Source organism: Oncorhynchus kisutch, unplaced genomic scaffold (genome assembly GCF_002021735.2).
Source record: "Oncorhynchus kisutch isolate 150728-3 unplaced genomic scaffold, Okis_V2 scaffold1176, whole genome shotgun sequence".
Taxonomy (NCBI): domain Eukaryota; kingdom Metazoa; phylum Chordata; class Actinopteri; order Salmoniformes; family Salmonidae; genus Oncorhynchus; species Oncorhynchus kisutch.
Genome location: NW_022263121.1, coordinates 1 through 9,790, shown reverse-complemented (window position 1 = coordinate 9,790; position 9,790 = coordinate 1). Strand labels below are relative to the sequence as shown.

At 42.3% G+C, this 9,790-nt stretch overlaps 1 long non-coding RNA gene across 1 annotated transcript; it reads left to right on the top strand.

The window, feature by feature from the left end:
• Window positions 1–1,186: 1,186 nt before the first annotated feature.
• LOC116365158 (uncharacterized) lies at window positions 1,187–8,197 on the top strand. Its single transcript, XR_004208066.1, has 2 exons — window positions 1,187–1,985; window positions 7,027–8,197. It is a non-coding gene; the product is annotated as an uncharacterized LOC116365158 (long non-coding RNA).
• The last annotated feature ends 1,593 nt before the right edge of the window (window positions 8,198–9,790 follow it).

Below are 9,790 nucleotides of genomic sequence, written 5' to 3'. Positions count from 1 at the left end.
GAAGGGGAGGGGTCGGGTTAAAGATGAAGGGGAGGAGACGGGTTAAAGATGAAGGGGAGGAGACGGGTTAAAGATGAAGGGAAGGAGACGGGTTAAAGATGAAGGGAAGGAGACAGGTTAAAGTTGAAGGGGAGGAGACAGGTTAAAGTTGAAGGGGAGGAGACAGGTTAAAGTTGAAGGGGAGGAGACAGGTTAAAGGTGAAGGGGAGGAGTCAGGTTAAAGGTGAAGGGGAGGAGTCAGGTTAAAGATGAAGGGGAGGAGTCAGGTTAAAGATGAAGGGGAGGAGTCAGGTTAAAGATGAAGGGGAGGAGACAGGTTAAAGATGAAGGGGAGAAGACAGGTTAAAGATGAAGGGGAGGAGACAGGTTAAAGAATGGGGTATGGTAGTGGGTGCCAGGCACACCAGTTTGTGTCAAGAACTGCAACGCTGCTGGGTTTTTCACACTCAACAGTTCCCGTGTGCATCAAGAATGTTCCACCACCCAAAGGACATCCAGCCAACTTGACACAACAGTAGGAAGCATTGGAGTCAACATGGACCAGCGTCTCTGTGGAGTCCGTGTCCAAATGAATTGAGGCTGTTCTGAGGGCAAAAGTGGTGGCTGGGGTTCAACTCAATATTAGGAAGGTGTCCTTGATGTTTTGTACACTCAGTTTATACTGTCTCTAAGGTTTATGTAGAGGTAATGATTGTAGATCGTACACGCACAGATGAATAGGGGAAACCCATAAGAATCTATCTAATTGGTATTGTACATGTATTAAATGGAACTAAATGTCTAATTCCTCCGCTCCGCTAGGTGGCAGTAATGTGGATGTCTTGACCAAGAAGAGCAGCAGAAGCAGTCACAACTTCCTTTGATCTGTCTGTTCAGGGTTGCCATGTTTGCAGTTTTGACAATTGGGCAACTTTGAAAATGATGTCACGGGTAAAAATGTATTGGTTGTGGGTTTTTGGGCTACTTCTAAGTTGCACCGCGGTCGCCATGGCATTTCTCTTAAAAAAATAAATTTCCCAGCAGGTTATAGGGAAACACAAGCACTTCTTACCTCAAATCGCCAAGCTATTCATGTAGAATAAATGAGTATTAATTTGAACTAAGCAATACGCTAAATTGTTCAGTTTACATTTTGCCTGGTCTACTGTAGACTATCTGAAATTAGATGTAGGCCTATCAGGGGCTATAGGATACATCTAAGCAAATACCTGCATCTAAGCAAACCATGGCGAAGTTGAATTACAATCATAACCCCAGATTTTAGTTTGTAGCCTTTGCTTATTAAAATGACAAGGCAATCTCACAAATGGTCAATTTATAACAGTTTGTCATCTTAACATCTGGCTTCATACGAACAGCACAATTGACAGAAAATAGCCAAACATTCAGGTTTTTTTTTCCATCCAAGTGTTTCTCGCTCAGATTTGTAGATCCTCCGTCCCTGAACATTGTCCAACTTTCATCACTCAAACTATGTGTATTGATCTATAGTTATGCACAAAAGTGATTTATTTACAATTATAACCCGAGTTCGAGCCCTGAATGCTGATTGGCTGAACGCTGTGGTATATTAGACCATATACCATATGGGTATGACAACTTTTACATTGGTAACCAGTTTATAATAGCAATAAGGCACCCCGGAGGTTTGTAGTATATGTCCAATAAGGTTTTATCCAGGCACTCTGCGTTGCTTCACGCATAACACATTTAGCATGTAGTTACGTCTATGTTCCTTGTTAATAGGCTAATAACGTTATGGGAAAATGCTTTATTACAACTCATCTCTTGATGTGAAAAAAAAAATTGTCCTCGTTTCAGGTCTTTTGCCCAGGTTTTTCACATGACCTGGCAACCCTGTGTATGGATAACAGTGTTTATTACAAACAGGGATCGTAATTATTTCTCAGAGATAAATGTACTAGCTTGTCGGACCAACTCGGATCACTCATACCCGCTGAAGATTGCTGCCTCCGTCTCTGCAGGTAGACTGTCCGTTTCTAGACTTGACAGTTAATGCAGTTGTTGTCTATGCGGGCTGGATCACATCCGGCCGTGATTGGGAGTCCCATAGGGCGGCGCACAATTGTCCCAGCGTCGTCCGGGTTTAGCCTGGGGTAGGCCGTCATTGGAAATAATAATTTGTTCTTAACTGACTTGCCTGGTTAGACAAATTTAATAATTTAGGGCTTCCCTCGTGCCCCTTTTCACCTAATAACGTTAGCAGCTAGCTACTGTAGCTAGCTTCCGACCGGGACATAATCAAACCACGACCAACAACACATAGACTATACAGCTACAAGTAGCGAGTGGAGTTACACATGAACTATACTAAACAAGTTAAATCTATTACCTGTGATCACATATTTTTCACACACATAGCTACGTGTTGCCTACTGTACTTGGACACCTGCTCCCTGCATTTCCCACTCTCCAATGGCGAATAGACTGAAGGCACACAGGCTTTATTTCCTTGTTTGCGACCGCAGGTCGGGAGTTTTTATCTGGTTCCATGTACATTGAACATGTTTTGTTATTGTTGTAAAATCAACGTCGAAGATGGTGGTGAATGGGAAATAATTATTGTTTCCCCCAATTTATGGGCGTGGTCGATGGTAATTTATTTGTATTACTTGAATATAGACTCGGACAGTTCTGCTCATACAATGAACAAAAATATAAACGCATTAAACTGTTGGTCCCATTTTTAATTTGCTGAACTATTGTTTACATCACTGTTAGTGAGCATTTCTCCTTAGCCAATATAATCCATCCATTGGACAGGTCTGGCATATCAACAAGCTGATTATGATCATTACACAGGTGCACCTTGTGCTGGGGATAATAAAAGGCCACTCGAAAACATGCACTTATATCACACAACACCACAGATGTCTCATGTTTTGAGGGTACGTGCAAATGGTATGCTGACTGCAGGAATGTCCACCAGAGCTGTTGCCAGAGAAGTTAATGTTCATTTATCTACCGTAAGCCACCTCCAACTTCACTTCAGAGAATTTGGCAGTAGGTCCAACCGGCCTCACTACCACAGACCACATGTATGGCGTTTGAGTGGGCGAACGGTTTGCTGACGTCAACGTGGTGAAAAGTGCCCCATGGTGGCGATGGGGTTATGGTATGGGCAGGCATAAGCTAGGGACAACGAACACAATTGCATTTTATCGATGGCAATTTGATTGCACAAACATATTGTGACGATATCCTGAGGCCCATTTTTTAAACAAATCTAATGTGACCAACGGATGCATATCTGTTTTACCAGTCATGAGAAATCCATAGCTTAGGGCCTAATGAATTTATTTAAATTGACTGATTTCCTCATATTAATTGTAATTCCGTATTTGGTAGTGAGTGGAAACACCAAGCTTCACATTTATACATCCACATTTATACATCTGTCTCATTGTTCCTTCTTCATGAGTCATAAAACCTGGAAATGGTTCCAATCGTTTTTTCACAATTCATTTTTCCATCTGGGAATTTAGAACTACTTCATATAAAAGGTCAGTGTTTCGTGTAGGCTTACCCTGGCGTGACATTTTGATAACAACGGTCTCTCGGACAAGATAACTTTTATCAATAATTAGCATAGCACATTTTGGGGAGTAAATTGAGGTGAATATAGTGATAAAACTCCTTGTCCAAGAGAGAATTCCAAGGCTATCAAAACGTAAGGTAAGCCTAGTGGTTAGAGCATTGGACTAGTAACTGAAAGGTTGCAAGTTCAAATCCCCGAGCTGACAAGGTACAAAATCTGTCGTTCTGCCCTTGAACAGGCAGTTAACCCACTGTTCCTAGGCCGTCATTGAAATTAAGAATTTGTTCTTAACTGACTTGCCTAGTAAAATAAATAAAACACCAAACACACAATTCATTTGAATGTGAGAAATGAATGGCGGAAAAACCTTTGGAACCATTTCCGTGTTTTTATGGCCATTATGACACGTATATGACACATATTGCAACCTGTGTTGTGATGATTGCATTGTTTGCTCTAAAACCTGTTAGGTCATATGCCTTGCCTCAATAAGAAGACAGTGGCAGAATATTCAACCACACCTTTGTTTCATCACAAAACCATTCACAAGTCCACAAAGCATATTGCATCTAACAAACTCTTGCTTGACCTACATCATGGTCAAGCAAATGAATGTTTCCCACATTTTCAAACTACTAAACAACTACTGAATTTAGAACCACGGAGAGTTACCGCAAGTCGCAAAGAAAACAGGAGCGGCCTCCACTATTCCAGCACCAGGTCAACATCATCAAATCACGTGTGCTTATTAGTCTAGGACAGTGACAATAAAAGGTATTGAAAAACCATTTTGTTCAATCAACGTAAGCTAAATATGATGTGGCAGTCCATGGTTCTGCTTTGTGTGTGCTATCATGCAAGTAGAAAAACATGTAGACTCTCCCCAGTTCTAGAGAACAATGCCTTCCTCTTCGTTTTCCATGTTGATGAAACGGTCTATGACGGTCATACAGTAAACACTTTCATTTTTTGTTGTCCTGTGCTACCTGGCTAAAATGCTGGCTCATCATCCTAACTTCCTTTCATGGGCAATGTTAGCTAGTTAACATTAGCCTTCTACATCTAGCTACATATTGAACTTCCATCCTTATAATCATTGGCCAGTATGGAGAATTAAGTAAAACCACAAGTCCAAATCCCTATCTCCATCCATGTCTAATTTAGGAACAGGCCAATTTTATCTAGCTAGCTAGAACACCGAAGGCCAACAACACAACGAGATGCAACAATTCATGTTGTTTCTGTCAATTACTTATTTCTCTTGATGTGATAGGAGTGAAGCCAAATCCAAACTGGCATCCGTTGACCCTTTTTTTTGGTGTGCCAGGACCATTCACAGCTGAGCTCACTCAGTTTAGCTCAATGCTGTTTGGCTACTATTTTATACTTTTTTTAATCACGGGAGGCCAAATGCTTGCTGGCTTCCCTTGCATTCAGCTACGGCTAGCATCAATGTCATAGTCTTTCTGAGCAGACAGCATCAGATAGATGGCCTACACATACAGGGACAGGGGGGCACTGTTTCACTTGCTTGGATGCTTTCTCGGGTGAGATACATTCAGCCTCTTGCAAATTGAAGGAAAATTATGAAAAGACAAAGCAAAAAGTTTTTTTTTTTTCTCGGTCAATTTTTTAGGGTGGTTTCCCTTGGCAACCATGAACACACACCACTGCATGTGTCTATACTTAGATTTAAATGTGTCCGGAATCCCTTTTCCCAAGTTGTATTCAAATGCCATCATCCATTCTGCAGTGGACCAGGCAAAATATGATAATTACACGACAACAACAACATGTTGGCAGTAGCTAAATACTATAGCTAACCTCTGGCGCTAACCATCAAGCTAGAAAGCAAAGCTAAAGCGATTGTAAAACGGCTACCATAACTGTAGCCAAACATGTTTCATTCTAAATATTAGCTAGCTGGCTAGCATTTGGCAAGCAAACAGTTCTCATACGGTAGGAATGTATTCCACAGATAAATAAGAAGAGGCAGGGGTGACAAAAGTAGCTAGCTAGCCAGTGTCAATTCACCTCCACCTGTTGGGCAATCTTTTCCCGCAGTTCTGTTAACGACGGTGAAGGCAAGTGTTCGGCAGGTGGGAGCGAAGGATACTGTAGAGTGTTCAAACATTATTTCATTCAATGTTTATGACAATGTTCAATAGAGAATTGCATCAGAAAAACGATAGTCCAAATTCTATGTCTCTACCATATACAGTGCCTTCAGAAAGAATTCAGACCCCTTGACGTTTTACAAATGTTGTTAGGTTACAGCCTTATTCTAAAATCGTTTTCAATCTACACACAATATCACATAATGACTAAGGTATGATGCTACAAGCTTGGCACACCTGTATTTGTTGTTGCTGTAGAGATGGTTGTCCTTCTGGAAGGTTCTCCCATCTCCACAGAGGAACTCTAAAGCTCTGTCAGGTGACCATCCCTGACCAAGGCCCAGATTGCTCAGTTTGGCCAGGCGGCCAGCTCTAGGAAGAATCTTGGTGGTTCCAAACTTCTTCCATTTTAAAAATGATGGAGGCCACTGTGTTTTTGTGGACCTTCTATGCTGCATAAATGTTTTGGTACCCTTCCTCAGATCGGTGCCTCGATACAATCCTGTCTCAGAGCTCTAAGGACAATTCATTCGACCTCATGGCTTGGTTTTTGCTCTGACATGCACTGTCAACTGTGGGACCTTATATAGACAGGTGTGTGCCTTTACAAATAATGTCCAATCAATTGAATTTACCACAGGTGGACTCCAATCAAAATTGTAGAAACATCAAGGATGGTCAATGGAAACAGGATGCACCTGAGCTCAATTTCGAGTCTCAGAGCAAAGGGTCTGAATACTTTTGTAAATACATTTTTATTTATTTGCAAACATTTCTAAAAACCTGTTTTTGCTTTGTCATTATTGGGTATTGTGTGTAGATGGCTGAGGATTTTAGTATATTTTTTTCTTCAATTTAGAGTAAGGATTTAATGTAACAAAAGGTGGACAATTCAAGGGGTCTGAATACATTCTGAAGGCACTGTATGTACAGCAATAGTTGAATAAGATGTACTTGACTAGAATATACTGTACTTATGAAATGGGTAAAACAGTATGTAAACATTATTGAAGTGACCAGTGTTCCCTGTCTATGTACATAGGGCAGCAGCCTCTAAGGTGCAGAGATGAGTAATTGGGTGATAGTCAGCTAGTGAAAATGACTTAAGTTCAGGGCAGGATACTGGATAGAGGCCTGCTAGAGATAGCTATTTAAAAGTCTGATGGCCATGAGATAGAAGCTGTTTTTCAATCTTTCGGTCCCAGCTTTGATGCACCTGTATGGACCTCACCTTCTGGATAATAGCGGGGCGAACAGGCCTTGGATTCCCTTATTCTGATTTTGTCAATTGGATTTTGTCTAGTTGATATTCTTCTTTATTCTTACATGTCTTTCCATTACTTCTTACAGATGATGACCAGCTCTGTCTTATAAGGAGAAGACAAGCCATCACAATCACCCACATGGCACCAGCCTAGAGCTGTCTTATAAGGAGAAGACAAGCCATCACAATCACCCACATGGCACCAGCCTAGAGCTGTCTTATAAGGAGAAGACAAGCCATCACAGTTACCCACATGGCACCAGCCTAGAGCTGTCTTATAAGGAGAAGACAAGCCATCACAGTTACCCACATGGCACCAGCCTAGAGCGGTCTTATAAGGAGAAGACAAGCCATCACAGTTACCCACATGGCACCAGCCTAGAGCGGTCTTATAAGGAGAAGACAAGCCATCACAGTTACCCACATGGCACCAGCCTAGAGCTGTCTTATAAGGAGAAGACAAGCCATCACAGTTACCCACATGGCACCAGCCTAGAGCTGTCTTATAAGGAGAAGACAAGCCATCACAGTTACCCACATGGCACCAGCCTAGAGCTGTAAGACCCTGGAAGTTTGAAACATTTACTGATATGAAGGCCGTTAGTTTAACAGAACAAGTTTCTCTGCCCAGGTTAACTACATCAACTTCAAATGGAGGAAGGAGATTCTCTGCATAGTGTTAACCTGAATCAACTCAAGATGGAGGAAGGAGATTCTCCCCATAGTGTTCATCTGAATCAACTCAAAATGGAGGAAGGAGATTCTCCCCATAGTGTTAATCTGAATCAACTCAAAATGGAGAAAGGAGATTCTCTGCATAGCGTTAACCTGAATCAACTCAAAATGGAGGAAGGAGATTCTCTGCATAGCGTTAACCTGAATCAACTCAAGATGGAGGAAGGAGATTCTCCCCATAGTGTTAACCTGAATCAACTCAAGATGGAGGAAGGAGATTCTCTGCATAGCGTTAACCTGAATCAACTCAAAATGGAGGAAGGAGATTCTCTGCATAGCGTTAACCTGAATCAACTCAAAATGGAGGAAGGAGATTCTCTGCATAGCGTTAACCTGAATCAACTCAAAATTGAGGAAGGAGATTCTCTGCACAGCGTTAACCTGAATCAACTCAAAATGGAGGAAGGAGATTCTCTGCACAGCGTTAACCTGAATCAACTCAAGATGTCCGCTGCTGTTTCTTTACCCATCTTGAGACTCCACAGACTGACAAAGGATCAACTGTCTCTCTGTGCTCCCAGACTTAACCAGAACAACCCGAAGAAGAACAACAAACCAGGTAGAAAACCAACGAAGAAGAAAAAACACCACCAGCAGAGGAAAGAAACAATCCACAGGAAATGGACACAACTCTGCTGACAGTGAAAGTGTTTCTAGCCAGGTATCAGTAGTTTCTAGACATCAGCACGGCCCGAAGGGAAGCAAAAAACAAACCCAAGATCATTCTCAAATTCTCCCGCTCCATCTTGAGGCCTGACGCAGCAAAACAAGAGGTAGGTTTAAACTTGTAGCTTTTAAATGAAAATGTAATTGAGATCTTTTATACCATTTGTATCTGTGTGAATGTTGCAGCTGCAGTTCATTCGGAAAGTATTCTGACCCCTTGACTTTTTCCACATTTTTAAAACTCTTTCCACATAAAAAATGTTTATCAATCTACACACGATACCCCATAATGACAAAGCAAAACAGGTTTTTAGAAATGTTTACAAAGTATTCAGAACCTTTGCTATGAGACTCAAAATTGTGCTCAGGTGCATCCTGTTTCCATTGATCATCCCTGACATGTTTCTACAACTTGATTGGAGTCCATCTGTGGTAAATTCAATTAATTGGACATGATTTGGAAAGGCACACACCTGTCTATATAAGGTCCCACAGTTGACAGTGCATGTCAGAGATAAAACCAAGCCATGAGGTCGAAGGAATTGTCCATAGAGCTCCGAGACAGGATTGTGTCGAGGCACCGATCTGAGGAAGGGTACCAAAAATGTCTGCAACATTGAAGGTCCCCAAGAACACAGTTGCCTCCATCATTTTAAAATGGAAGAAGTTTGGAACCACCAAGAGTCCTGACCAAGAAGCCGATGGTCACTCGGACAGAGGTCCAGAGTTCCTCTGTGGAGATGGTTGTCCTCCTGGAAGATTCGTCCGTCTCTGCAGCACTCCACGAACCAGGCCTTTATGGTAGAGGCCAGATGGAAGCCACTCCTCAGTAAAAGGCACATGACAGCCTGCTTGGAGTTTGCCAAAAGGCACCTAAAGGACTCTGACCATGAGAAACAAGATTCTCTGGTCTAATGAAACCAAGATCAAACTATTTTGGCCTGAATGCCAAGCGTCACGTCTGGAGGAAATCTGGCACCATCTCTACTGTGAAGCATGGTGGTGCAGCATCATACTGTGGGGATGTTTTTCAACGGCAGGGACTAGGAGAATAGTCAGGATCGAGGCAAAGATGAACAGAGCAAAGTACAGAGAGATCCTTGATGAAAACCTGCTCCAGAGCACTCAGGACCTCAGACTGGGGCGATGGTTCCTTCCAACAGGACAACCACCCTAAGCACACAGTCAAGACACCACAGGAGTGGCTTCGGGATAAGTTTCTGAATGATCTTGAGTGGCCCTGCCAGAGCCCGGACTTGAACCCGATTGAACATCTCTGGAGAGACCTGAAAATAACAGTGAAGCAACACTCCCCATCCAACCTGACAGAGCTTAGAGGATCTGCAGAGAAGAATGGGGAGAAACTCCCAAATGCAGGTGAGTCAAGCTTGTAGCATCATACCCAAGAGGCTCAAGGCTGTAATCACTACCAAAGGTTCCAAGGTGCTT